This window comes from Eufriesea mexicana, unplaced genomic scaffold, assembly GCF_001483705.2.
Source record: "Eufriesea mexicana isolate 0111107269 unplaced genomic scaffold, ASM148370v2 scaffold3497, whole genome shotgun sequence".
Classification (NCBI taxonomy): Eukaryota; Metazoa; Arthropoda; class Insecta; order Hymenoptera; family Apidae; genus Eufriesea; species Eufriesea mexicana.
The window spans coordinates 189,663-204,819 of NW_016911511.1; positions in this window are offsets into that span (position 1 = coordinate 189,663).

Sequence of the window (15,157 nt, forward strand, 5' to 3'; positions counted from 1 at the left end):
CTTTGTTCCTAGTTCTCTTGCCGGTTCTATATTTGCCGGAATAAATGATAGTCGAATGATGTTACACAAATATGAGGTCTAACAGATAATAACGTCTGGTTCCGGCATTTTTCATCGATAAACGAAGCATACGCTTGTTTCAGTAAAACAGAAAACCTTTCCACTAACCATTTGCCAGATGTTTCTTTTTAATTACTGTACTTAATTGTTCCAGCTAGAAACGATATTCCATTTCGCAGTGTCCAATCCAATCGCATATGCAATGGAACTTAACTGTAATCCAAAAATCCATAGGAAAAATATGAACGGCGTTAAATAATAAAAAAATTGGTTATATAACAAAATATTCGTTATATGATAAAAATTAGTTATACTGGTTGATCTTCGAAATAGAATTTGCTTAATTTTTGAAATCTTTCTATCACGCGAGACGACATTCAGTTATACACATTGAAAAATAAACATGCGAGACATCTCGCCTAACATGTTCCATAAACGATATCCCGTCGTAAAATATCTTCCTCGTAAATGCAAATCAGCCGATATTAATTGCTAAAACTGATATTCATGTCGTGTAATATCTTATTGTTAGTGTAATATCGATCAACTTACACTCGTTACTCTCTTTAATCCCGTGCGATCGAATTTCATTTTTTACATAATTACCATGCTGCTCGAGATTAATTTTCGTTGATCGAATATTAATAACACAATGCAAACAAAATTTATGAAGTTTGAAAAAATTGGCAAGCCCCGTGCAATGAACAGGAATATCGCGTTCAGGAATCTTAACTCTCGTTACAAATTAATTTTTCATCGAAACTGGTTTCTGTACCTAATATATATATATTTCGAGAGAGCAAGTTTATTCCTATCGATATTCTCATTTATCATTCTCTTCTATTTCGTTGTCGCTCGAAAATCCGAACTATTCGTACCTTAATTGGAATTTTTATCGGAATCAACGTTATTAAAATTTTTACGAGAATTATTATCATTTTCCACGGCAAGGAAAATGTTTAAAAAGCAAAGATAAAATTCGTTACCCCTATTTTCAACGTTTTAAAAATATCTGATTACACTTTCAACAAAAGGCTTAGAATATTATTAAGAAAAATTTATTACCTGAGAGTATTGGTAAAAAAAACAAAAAAAATTCGAATAATAAAAGGTAAGTCAATTTTTATATTTTCTTTAAGAATTTTGATACTCTTGTAAAGCTATTCTTATTATTTTGAACAATTACTTATTAAATACTTTAAATTTTATTAAGAAAAATTTATTGGCTGAAAATAGATATACGATAAAAGAAAAATACGAATAATAAAAAATAAGCCAATTTTTGTATTTTCTTTAAGAATTTTGATACTTTCGTAAAGCTATTTTTATCATATTGAACGATTCCTTATTAAATGCTTTAAATCTTATTAAGAAAAATTTATTAACAGAGAGTAGGCACACAATAAAAAAGAAATAAATCAATTTTCAAATTTCAAATAGTAAAATATAAAATATAAATATAATTACATAAAAATACAAATAGTAAAAAATAAATAAATTTGTATATTTCCATTAACAATATTGATATTTTTGTAAAGCTATTTTTATCATTTTGTACGATTTCTTATTAAATGCTTTGAATCTTATTAAGAAACATTTATTGATTGAAAGTAGATACTGACAAAAAATAATTGACTTATTTTTTATTATTTGTAAGTCAATATTTATATTTTCTTTAACAATTTTGATGCTCCTGTAAAGATATTGCAGAAATAATATTCGGAATCGCCTGTTCTCTAACACCATAGCTAATACAATACCTCCATCTACATTTTTGAAAGAAGAATTTTTCACGAAATATAGATATTGAAACTTCGAATTTATTTATACTATATAATATAAATATGATAGAAGAAATGTTTATTACACCTGACTTATTTAATATACTTTCTTTTGCTAATTAATAGGAAAAACCCACTGTATGGACACTGTTTGCATATTTCAGGACCGACTGTTAATTATTGGAAAACGGGTTTGTTCATCATTGGGCCAGAAATAGCCACCTGCGTAGAGTGAAGAACACCACGCATGCATGCGAATGACACGAACGATAGATTTCAGCATGAAATTATATTCTAGTTACATTCTAGTCATTTTTCTAAATTATATTCTAGTAATTATTTTCGCTCAAATTGTTCAAAACGGCATTCGATGCATTACAAAAACGAAAGCAAGAAGTACGAAAGCAAAATCACAGTATAGTTCGTTAACCATAATTTTTGCTCCTCAGAGGAAGATCAATATCTTCATTTTCACACTGTGATAATTTCGAATAATCTCTTAATAATTCGTCCAGCTTTCCCGTTAATTTCTCCACCACCATTGCTATATAAATACTCATAAATTAAAAAATCCTCCATTTTGAATTCATAGCGTGTTTATCGTCCTTTTTCGACCATTACAAGTAACACAAGCGACTGAAACAACGTTTGATACGTGACAGAGAGTGAAAACTAAAAGCTTCAGGAAATACGAAAGCGAAATTGTCATTGTATATCTGATATATCTGATATGTGCCTATAATTATGAAAATGCTCTAAGTCATCGACTTAAGAGGAACGATTTTATTATTTATTTCGTGCTGCATTCATTTATATTACGATAAAATATATTTATTTTCCACAAAACAGTGAAGAATTGAATCGTTAGATTGAGCTTGTAGCTTTATCGCAATTAATTTTATAATTTATGACGTATTTAAAGGCCGAAGCTTTTAATATTTCAGAAGCAAATGTAAGTGACTTAGAGCACTTTCATAATCACAGGCACATATATCCGACATGTTACCCAACGACCGTAAACGTTTCATTGTTCAGACAGAGGTATACATGTGAATCCTTTCAACAGTAATTTCCAATAATTTCTTAATGATTTATCCAATTTTTCGACATATTTTTCCACAATTTCCCAATGGTTATAAACTTAATGTTGAAATATATTTGTAAATTCAATTCATATTTCGCACCTTGAGAAGCCACAGAGTGTTGGCAACTCTTGAAACTAATTATATGTCATATTGTGTACACTACTCACGTGCAATAGATTTCTAATAAAATCTATATTAATCGTTATATTACTGACATCCTGTTTCAACTTCCATCTTCTGACATTATACTTAAAGAGATTTTAAATTTTGAATCTGTATATTCCCCATTGTTCAAAAATTGTGATATTAAAAACGGCCTCACCAGAGTCTACTTTTCGTCAATCTATTGCAAAAATCGAGTAGGAAATCGATAAAATATTTGATATATTAAATCATTGGAAAATGAAAAGTAAAAGTTTCACAGGAATATGAAAGTAAAATTCCCATTGTGTATTTGATACGCCTGATATACCTATATCATTGTTACCCAACGACCATGAATTTTTGATTGCTCGGACAAAGGTTATGTGGACCTTTGTACCATAGCAATTTCTAATAAATTTCAATTGCAATATTGTATAATAATTTATTATGTATTCCGTTCTATTTCTCCCCCACCACATACGTGTATCAATATTTACGAGCGAAGAGTGCAATTTTCACTCATTGAGTGATATCTAAAAATCCTCCATTTTAAATTCATACCGTTTCATCGAAGCTTCACCGAATCTACCTTTCGTCCATACATCATAAAGTTACAGATCGATTAATCCCTGGCAGTTCGAGTTGCATTCTATGCCAACTATTTTCACGACCAACATTTTCCTAACCAGTAACATATTTTCGTTAAAATATTTCCGTCAAACAAGATAATTTGCATACCTGAAGGCTATACTTTACATAAAAAGAAGAATCAAAAGGTCCAAAGAAACAAAAATCCAGAGCGAAATAAGATTGGAATATAAGTGATGAAAATTAATAATTTCAAAGTACAATGAAATTGGATAACTCGAATTTCAAGTGAAAATCCAAGACATTCGAATTATGTAGGATTAAAAATAATATTAGAATATTATAAAGTAAAACAGATTGAAAATCGAAGATTTGATATATGAGCCGTTCACTGCACAAATCGATTAACTCCACTTTTTGAAAAATCTTAAATTTAAGCGTCAAAGCACTTGGTATAGTCATAACTTTTTATATTTATAATAACTTTCCCTGATAATTAAGATTAACACCGTTAAACAGGTTAAACGACAAAAATTTTTTGCCTACTGAATAATAAATAATTTATTTCAGAGGTCGCTTTGATTAACTCCGTACTCTAATGTAAATCGTTGCACATAAAAATGGTAACATTACTAACGATTACCTTTTGGCTACTTTTTCTTATAAATTTTATATACCGTTAGATGAAAGTTACATTTGTATTTATGCATTCTGCAATATTTATTTCGATTCAAATTATAAAGGGAATTTTAAAAAACAATATACATTATTTCATTGCATTTCTCCACTTTTTGTTTTATGGAGTTAATCAATTTGTGCAGTGAACAGTTCATATTGAAGCTTTGTAGGAATGCAGGTTGTGTCTACTGTTATTGTTAAATGATCATTGCTACATTATATTATGAATGCATCTTGATTACATCAAATTAAACAATTTATTTGCTTAAATCCTTTAAATATATAAATGTTTACACAAAATATACAACACTACATTACTCTCTGCTCTGTGCAGATGGTTTGTATGAAATTTTTCTTCCATTATACGATGACTGATCCACTCTAGAGTGTTCCTCAGTCTTCCTTAGGCTGATATTAATATCTTAAAACATAACCCAGCGTGGAGACACTTCAGATAAGAATTTAGGAACCATTCTGTTCTTCTTTCGAAGTCAGTTCAACTGGAATGCTTAGGACTGCACGATGGGTACTAAAAGAAACGAATTAAGCGTAGAAATAAGTTTTATAATTCTTACCACTATCCAAAGAAAGATATTCTATAAGAGAAATTGCGAGAAAAGTAGATGCATCTTGTAGTAATTCTTGACATACATTTTAATATATATATTGATGTAAAAATAATTGATGTATGTCTATAAGGAAGAATTAGTGGATCGAATATGCCTGTGATGAATGAAATGTATATTTATATAATGTATAAAAGAAAAGAGAAGAAATGAGAGAAAGTTGGATAAGCCAGTTGCAATTCAGAATTAATTCAGAGTAAACGTGTGTACGAGTATCACGAGTAAGGGTTCACACAATTAGATATATTTTATATTTATTTTATTTATTTTATTTATTTTATTTATTTATTAATTTCGGCCCCACAGGCCAGGAAATGGACTTAATTTACAATTATCCACGTTCTTTTACATCCTTCCATACCATTTGTCTCTATCGTAATGTCTAAACGTTTGTACATTTTTATATCCATTGCTGATATTCTTCTCTCTATACTTTTCAGCCATTTTACTATCCCCTCGTTCTCCCTACCCTCCACTATTTATACCAAGTTGTAAACACATCTATCAACCTTTTTGCAATCTTCTACTAAATGTTTTAGTTTAGTTTAGTTTCCCGTACTGTCTTTTACATAATCTGTATCTCCTCTCTTCGTCCCTCAACCAGTACCTGATTTCATGTTTTTACGTTATGTGATTCCTTTATTAGTAAAAATGTACCAATTTTGTTTCATTTAAAACGCAATAAAATTTCTATGCAACATGAATTTCTATTTTATTATCTGAAATCCTGTGGCGCAAAGAGATAAGATTGAGCATATCCAGAAAAATATCCAAAAATCACTATTGGCCTAGAAGATACTTGACACCATCGTTGCAAGCCTACGATTTATTACAACATTTTTTAAATAATAGTGAGAGTTAAGGAAGTGTCTACATACTTTCAGCAACGTAAACAGACGAAACAAGGTGTCGAATGATTGCTTTCCAAAATCTAATAACGCGTAACTGGTGATGATAAAACTCGCAAAGATCAGTCTACTCTGCCTTCTATTTCTCAAAAGTGAAAATACGTCAAAGTAATTTATATTTCCAAAAATCTTGGCGAAGCCAAAGCAAATGATCAAAATATTCGTCTCATAGTCGTATTCCAGTTAAACGAGTTCGAATTCTCGAGGTTCACCAGTGATACGAACTATCGCAGATTATCACTGCGTATCTCGCGCAGAAGAAGACACCTGGACTCGTGGAATATTTCAGTGAGCGAACAATCGGGAACATTTTGATTGCTCACGGAAGGGTTAACTTGCGTCAATTTTTCGGGCCCAATTACGTAGGTTGGTGCAGCGCAAATGGAGCAGAGGCGGAAAATGGAGTGGTTGCTCTCGGAGGAAGCGTAACGCACGGTGACGAGGCAACAGCGACCTCTCGTTAAACGGGACAATTAAAGATCTCGTTATTTTCAGCCGCGAGAACCGGATCGTTTTAACGAGAGCCGGGGAAATTAAACGTTTCGGGATTACGCGTCGCGACTTCCATCTCAGAATTATTGTCCCCGACAAGCCGGTTTAGAGGAACGATGTTGGAGATCTAATCATGCGCCCCAGACAGTGACGCCATCTCAGCTTAAAACAATTAGTCGTGCTGCGAAGACACGAATTTCCAAAGGTAGATGCAATTAGGTCCCGGGTTGGACCTGGATTAAGCCCGACACAGGGATTGCTTTTTAAACGCGATCTCTAGCAGCTGAAAATGGCGAGAAACGTGGATATCGCGGGTGTTATTCCGTCTGGGTTCGCGATATGTGACTTGGCAGCGACACCGATGACCGTGTCTCGTTAAAAAAGGAGGGAAAAACCGGCCAGAGCGAAATAAGGTGAATTAACGCCAGAGGATACGTGCTCGTGCATGAATCCAATTTAATGAAGCAACACTGTGTGAGTGTAATTATCTATTCACGCTCCGGCTAGCCCCAGACGCTCGTGTAATTGCCTAATGACTCTCTGTGACGGAAAAAATGAAGGAAATTAGGTGCTGGCCAGTTTCTTCGACGAATCTATAGGTCCTTTGGCTGGTCTCGATATACAGACCGAATTCAAGATGGAGATCTCGCGATGCTGCGTGCCTTGTTGCATGACGCTCTGTATTGCATGATGCTTTGTCCTATACTGTAGCGAGACAGTAGCTAAAAATAGGAATTTCGAGAGGATTTTGAAGTATCAAAATTCTTTGCACTCGATATAGAAAGCTACATGCTGAAAATAAATTCTTCATCGTAACGATATGCAGACGAATTCAAGATGGAGATCTCGCGATGCTGCGTGCCTCGTTGCATGACCAAATGATGCTTTGTTCTGAACTGTAGCGTGACAGTAGTTGGAGGAGAATAGGAATTTAGTTTGTTACGAGCTTATATGAGTCTAATTCAGTAGTTTTTCATACTGAACCACGCGAAGGTTATAGATCACACGAGCCATGTGAAGAAGCCTTTAAGGGTGTCTTCTAGTATTTTGCTTCATTTTTGGAATAACTTTGAAAAATTGTTGCAATGAACTATAGGAAAGGAAGAACGTACAGTTTCTGTATGATTCAGGGACTCTGTAGAGTAGGGATTTGTTAATTTTCCACCAAAAAGGGCATTTTTACCGACTAGTTTACGACGAAAGTAATTTTACTACCTTGCCTTAACATCTTGCACTATAAAACGAGCCTAATTCGTCAGTTTTTCATATCAAATCATGAAAAGATAATGGATCATACGATACTTGCGAACAAGCCTTAAGGGAGTCTTCTAGTATTTTGCTTAATTTCTTGAATATTTTTGAAAAATTATTGCGAGGAACTATTAAGATCTTATATTTCGAAATTAACAGGGTTTGTTCGTAAGATTTTGGACCAGTTGTACTGCATTTTTTGTTAAGAAAGATTGAAAATGGCCGATGTTACGAGCCGTTGTTCGGAGGATCTCTTAAAAATCCGTTGTCGATGATGCCCGTAATTCAGGCTCTTCCTGTTATCTGAAATAAAAAACTCGACAGGATTTCTGTTAAGTATGAGTACAGCTATGACTGATACTAAAAAAGACGAAAAATATCGGTAAATAAAAAAATGGCCGCACTCCAAATGTATCTTGTCGATTTTTTCACTTTCCTTTCAAATATACGAACATAAAAAGGATAGAACGAATGCGAATTTTTAAATAATTCTAGTAGAGGTCATAGCCACGAATATGCTGAATATTTGTGCAAAATTTCGTGTTAATCTGTCAAACACTTTTTGAGAAATCGCAGACACCGTTTGGAAAAACGCAGTTTCGAGAAATACGTGTTTAAAGTTTCACGTTTCTATAATAATATTAGCTCACCACCTCATTGCAACAACTGAAACTCCGTTATTTGTAAGGGTTCAAGTATAATATTTACGGAAAGTGTTCTGGAAAATATTCACTTTAAGACAACAAAAAAAATGTCGATTCTTCTTACCTGGACGGTAGAAGACCCCCTTAAGTAACAAATATGAGATAATAACTAGATTAGAAGTATTACTACACATGAAATAATTCTATTCGTTCATTTCTCACGGAAACATATAATTTTCTTCTTTTTATTTAGCATAAAAGATATTACCAAGCTTAGAAAAATATAAGAAAACTTCAAAGTGTTAGATCTTTATAGCGAAAAAATCGTCGAATGCAAAAGAAGAAACCTAAGTTATCTGGAATAAAATATTTGCAATATTGTTTTAAGATACCTTTGAATGAAAGGGAAAATCTTCCTTCGATTCGTACTGTGCGAAGAGCTATACCTTACCACTGTGCTTTTAGTCGTTCTTAGGGTCAGTTTCCATTTCTGACGAATCTGTTCGACATTCTGAAGTCACACATACTGAAAATTAGTGAATTACAATATCAACCACATGATTGTATTACCTGCTATATTATGTAACAAATAATACTAATGCTGCTGATCACAAATGTGATTAGTATGCCACATTTCTATTATATAATCGCATATTGAGTGTACTAATTATATACAATTATAAGTATTACTCCAATTAAAGCATAATCTTCATACTGGCTACGTTAATCACCCCAATCATAATATATACCAACTATATTGATACTAACCTTGCCAGGCCTGATGAAATAGACTATTGCGTCAATATGCATCTCGGAAATTAACAGAATTAAAAAGGAGATACCAACGAACTGATTATACATGTATAAATTGCAAGCAAAGTCGTAAAGTTAAATGACGAAAGCGATAACATAACGTAAAAATTTTTTAATAAAAAGTTGGAAAACATTCGCATAAATATGATTGGTTTATGTTTGCAAGTTGTAATATCCACAGTGGCTACTCTGTTTACATCATCGTCTATGCTACAGACAATACTAACCGCGCAATAACCATGTTGAGTATAATAAGTATATGCATATCATCCCTTTGCACTCGAAGCTTTCCTGCCATAATGTTAAATAACGTTTCTTTTTAAATTACATTAAAAAATCCCGCATAAATTAGTGTATTTAAATATTCCATACATCGTTACATTACCATAATCTTAACATATACGATTAACACTCGACGATCGATCAAATTATACAGATATAAATTATTGCAGATAAATAACAACATGAAAGAACTTTAGAAAGCCTGAAATAAGAGAAGATACTGAAAAATTAATTATATGTATAATAATAATAATAAAAAAAAAAGAAAATCGAATTTTAAGTACGATAATATCGAATATGTAATGATTAATCGAAATTTTAAACACGATCGTTTATGTTTAATATTAATCATTATAATTTTACGAATCATTCTCAAACATTTAAGAATCCCTTTGGGAAAGGGTTAACCTTAAACATACCACGACAGGTAAATAAATTTATCGATGTAAAAATAAAGGGAGAACTTTAAAAAATGGAATAAAAGAAAATATTGCAAAATTCGTAATACGTATATTGAAAGAAAAATCGAAAAATGGTGGAATTAAAGGAAAAATTTAGAAACGGTTACTTAAACTTGGTTATGTTCGGTATTAACTATTCATCATTGCATTAACTATTCTTTCACCCGCAATACTAACGACATTAACGGCGATAATAACCGTATATTAATCATATCACTCATAACCAAAATTATAATACACTAGCCACGCTAATTGCTATACTATGCTATCATCCGTTCCGCCCCAAATCTCGCAGCACTCCACGCGCAAACTACCCTACTAGCATACTTATTACCCCCGAATCATAATTCGCGCATGCTAAAAATACCTCTGCCACGGGAATAACTGACCATTGAATCGCTATAAAAATATGCGCGCTTCGTTCGCTTAACGTGGCCTCAAACTTGTGATCAATACTATATTCCCACGCAGCGGGATTCTTTCTCCTTCTCGTCGGTATCGGCCTCTCTCTCCCTGTCCCGCGCTCTCGCTCTCATCAATGACCAGCTTCTCTCGCTCTCTCCACCTCCTCCGCTCTTTCTCCACGCGCGAGAATCCAGTTTCTAAGCGCGAGAGCGTAAGCGCCCGAACCACGTGCACGCGTTTCAAAACAAACGCCGCGATCCCTCACCGCGTTACATTGCCGGAACGATATTACGTTTTTTCCCCCCCTTCACCGCCCTCCGCCGCTACATATCCGTGGAACTTTCCGCTCCTCGACGAAGCCCTCCAATTCCCGCAGCTGCGCCACATGCCGCTCCTACGGGAACCGCGCACACCCCGAAGGAAGTCGTCTCGATCCGACTATCGAAGCCTGCTCTAATGTCAGAGAGAGATAACCATGATTTTCTTTCTCTTACATTTCGTTTATTCACCTCTGCTTACAAATCTTGCCGAATATAAGAAATTTCATAGTGTTATAATATGATTGACCGTCGTCAATATTGTACGAATTACTATTATCAATGTATACTTGATCGTCTTAATATTGATAATTAGTATATCGAGTAGTAAACAAGGATTGTTTTCATCGCGAATATATTATGTAAGTTAATAGTCGACTGACAGCACAATCGGGAATGTAAACAGTGATATCAAAATTAATGAAGTAACGAAGTGTACTAGGGCAAGGGTAAAATGCTATGTTTGTTTTAATTATAAATAAGTGCCTTGAAGTATAATATTTTTATAAAAATTTGTATAAAGTTGGATTAAAAATAGCGAGTTACTGCTTTGAGCGCGGGGTACAGCGCCCTCTGCGAAGAGGAATCAATCATGGCGCGAAAAACGCTAGGTTAAGGACAGGTGCGAGGCAGCCGGTGGAAGAATACGAAAACGCACGCGAGACTGCGTACAGAGCGCACAGAGTATACTCAGAAACAGGTATCGAGAGAGGCGCAGGTGGCTGCAGTCAGCGGGGAACTTTCGACAAAAGACGCCACTCGAACAATTTCCTGGCATAAAAAGACGCCCAGGACCAGTGCACCGCGCCGTATGCATGCACAGACATTCCCTCTCGTAAGCTGTTCAACGAGAAATTAAGCAGACGTTTCTATCCTCTTTGAACTTTTCAATATCAAATTGACGATATTTTTAAACACAAGTAAAAAAATGAATAATTATCAGTAAATAATTCTTACGAAAAGGTCACCATTTTGTTTTTTAAATATTAACAGGTTGTATATGATTGTGAGTATACCATTATATGTACACATACATATATATGTTGCTAAACGGCATGGTAATGGGCGGCTGGCTTTCCGTTGACTCGAATTCTTCTCTTTCGTAACAGTATTTTCCAACGTGGTTTTGTAAACAAGATAATTAACACAAACACCTAGGCACGCCATGGTCGTCTTAATTACACGCTACGGTTCGACGATCTAGGCAGAGCGAAAGTGAGAGATAAATAGAAAAAACGGGGGAGAGAGTAATACTGTGACGCCTTTGATCTCGTCGCGCTAATAACTTGTCAGAAAAGTTAATTAATAGCGAAGTCTCGAAGAGACAGGGCCAAGCGAGCAAGCAAAGATGATTGACTTCGTTACACGTCTCTGTTAGACCGGAGATGAACTTCCGCCTTTCCTTGTAATCGTCTCTACAGAAATCCTACTCAATTATCGTTTGTCTCAATTCATACTTCCCACGCTTTTTTTAGCAAACAAAAACGCGGGTTATTTTGAATATCCTATCCGAATGTTATTACAAAAGATAGTATGTTAGAACGATGTAGAGATTCGATGCTGAATTCAATTTCAATTAAAAACAATAAATTAATAACTGAATCTATAATAGAAGGAATATTGAACTTTAAAATTAGTGCTTCGTGATGTAAAGAAATATTCGTATACAACGTACATAATTTAAAATATCGAAATAATTTCTCGGCGTTTCGAAGATAAGAGACAGACAAGAGAAAAGAAGTGATCGACCGTGGTGAAACGCACAGCGTCTAGGCACGCGAGCATCGGACGCCACGAGGAACGTCCTCGATAAATAAAATCAAGTTTCAAATATTCACTCACCGAGAGATTCCAGGCGTGGTAGCGTTGTTCGTGGATCGCCTTCTTCGAAACCGTAGTCGATGAACGTGTGACGACAGGTCCTTACAGGCACAAATTTTTCAACGAGCACTCGTAAACGACACAGGCCAAACACTAGCTCGAACGATTCACTGTACGACACGGCAAATGCACTGACAATGAGAAAAGTACGGTCGCACGGAGCAGCACGCGGATATGACAGGAGTGAACATAACCTTACAACCGGTGTCGCGCAGTCCGTCGGAAGTCCGGAGAAGAACGAAACGCGAGAACGTACCGTGAGGGACACTACGGTAAACGACCATGAAACGAGTCCTCCGGTTGAAGGTTCGAATGAACGACACGAACCACTCACGGCCACGGAAAAACGAGACGCCACTCCGTCGCAGGACCACCGTACAGCAACGACACTGTACCACGAGGCTTTCCGACACAATATCCGCAATCCGCGGAAGGACTGTCGTCCGACCGCGTTCACCCGCGCCCCTCCATCGACCACCAACCAGGAGAGGGAAGCCAGGTAGAACAACAGGGAGGGAGAATCAACGAGCCTTTCAGTGTCGAGACTGCGCAGGAACGAGGAAGAAGGATACACGACCGGCGCCATTTCATAAAGGGTAGGAGAAAGTGAGAGGGATGGTATACATCAAGACCGTAGCTAGCAAAGGGCGTGCGGGTTCCGCGGAATCAAGAAAAAAAAATTTTTAACAACTTTAACTCTTAAAATTTTGAATCTCCAAAGTATTTTCATTTGATTTATGAGAGTAAACGTTAGTTAATCGATAATTAAATAAGATAGTATAACTTTGTAAAATATTACATGAGGTTATTTTATACTCAAAAATTTTTCAATTGTTCAAAAAATTTATTTTTTATCGAAGCATTAGTAATGATAAAACTTGATATAATTTTAATCAATTTTCCATAACTTTTCCAAACCACGTAATGCACAGGTTATATCCGTGTTTTGAATCTTGTAAAACTTCGTCGTATATTCAAACGTACAGTTAACCGTACTTTCATGCCTTACTTTCTTTTCAATAATAAGCGAACATTCGAAAAAACGGAACACGTTCCACATACCTCACTCTTTTATTCTCTTTTGCATACAGCATCACTCGTTCCAATATTACATAGAGAACCATACAAAACCGCTATTTAGAAGTTCACATGATTAATACCAAAAATAAAGTTCGTGATTGACTCCCGTAGTCACTAGCCATCTATCAACCGTTCTCTAACAATTACCACCACTCTCACTTTAAGCTAATATTCATACTTCCGAAAAGACAATTCTTAAACTGGAAAGACTGATCCTTGAAACAGAAGCGATTCGTTTGTAAACACTGAAATCGGGCAGTTGGTATTTGAGTCGTATCGCACTTCGAACGCGTAAAATTTTTGTAAATATTTCTTTCTCGAACGTTTAATAGCGTCGCGCCTGTTCACGGTCAGGTTAGTCTACCGTCGCGCGTTTTCTGGCGAGGGGACGAGTGGGGCGTGGGGAGATCCACCACCGAGTCAAACGACTGGTCGAGTTTGCGCAGTGGACAAAGCATAACCGCAGTATAAACTTTTTCCATGTTCGAAGGGGCAAGTAACGCGACCTGTAACTGCGGTAGGTAGGATTCTGAAAGAACTACGAGAAGATTCCGCGAGTGGAATCCCTAAAAGGTACGGTTCACTCCACCTATAGTTCCTCGCTTGTATCTCTCTCTAAACATACTATAGGCTTGCCGAGATTCGATCTCAGGCCACTCGCGTCGCGTCTTTCGATTATCGAACGAATAGTTTCGCATGTAGCGTGACATTTTCTGTGACTAATACGCGATCTCAAGTGCTCCGTTTCGGATTTGATTTCTGAAAATGCATTTATTAAATTGAAATACCCGATTCGTATACGCAACTGACAATAATCGTGTACCTCGTCCACCATACTAGGATCCATTTACGCGCCAAAACACGTCATCTATGTAACCATTGAACTCGGCGGCCATGCATCAAATCGATTTTGTTTGGATTACGAGGATGATTTAACAGTTATTGGAATGTCATCGATTGGCGAGATTTATAAGGTCTGTGATTTTTTGTTACTACTTGCATGTTATATAAAATCTCGTTGATTTCGTATCAATAAATTAAGAACTTTTTAAATTGTGTAATTAATGGAACGTATTTTTATGCCATGTCACGTGACAGCGGTGTAATATCTGGAAAATATCGTAACGATTTTGGGAATGCACGAATTTTAATATATGTAAAATGGCTGTGCGGAATAAAATGTAATTAAAAAACTTTTATAACTTCCCTTTGGACATTAAACAGTAAAATATATGAGTTTGTTCGCTAAGAGCATTTAAATTTTTACGTTAACGAATTTTCTATTTGAATTTATACGTTAAATTTTTTATCAGCTTGATATGTTACGCGTTAAAAGTATTCCAGTTATTAACTATTACACGGTGGAAAATGGAAAACTAGTGCTGTGGTTATACATTTAGAATGCTTTTTATGATTTCCATTATTATAGCAACAAATACTTGTGCGTTTGAACGGAACGAAACTAATGACCTTGGAGTAAGTTTAATCTTTAAAAAATCATAGAAAGAAGCATTGTTCGTGATAATAACCCTTATCTAATTTTGCGTATGGAGCGATTAATGCAAACAGATCACATGCTTAACCTTGATCAAGAGTTACAGCCTCGTTGGAGTTCGTTCACCTTGCTTGTGGTTATCTATACACCAAGTGCTCCGAAAGAT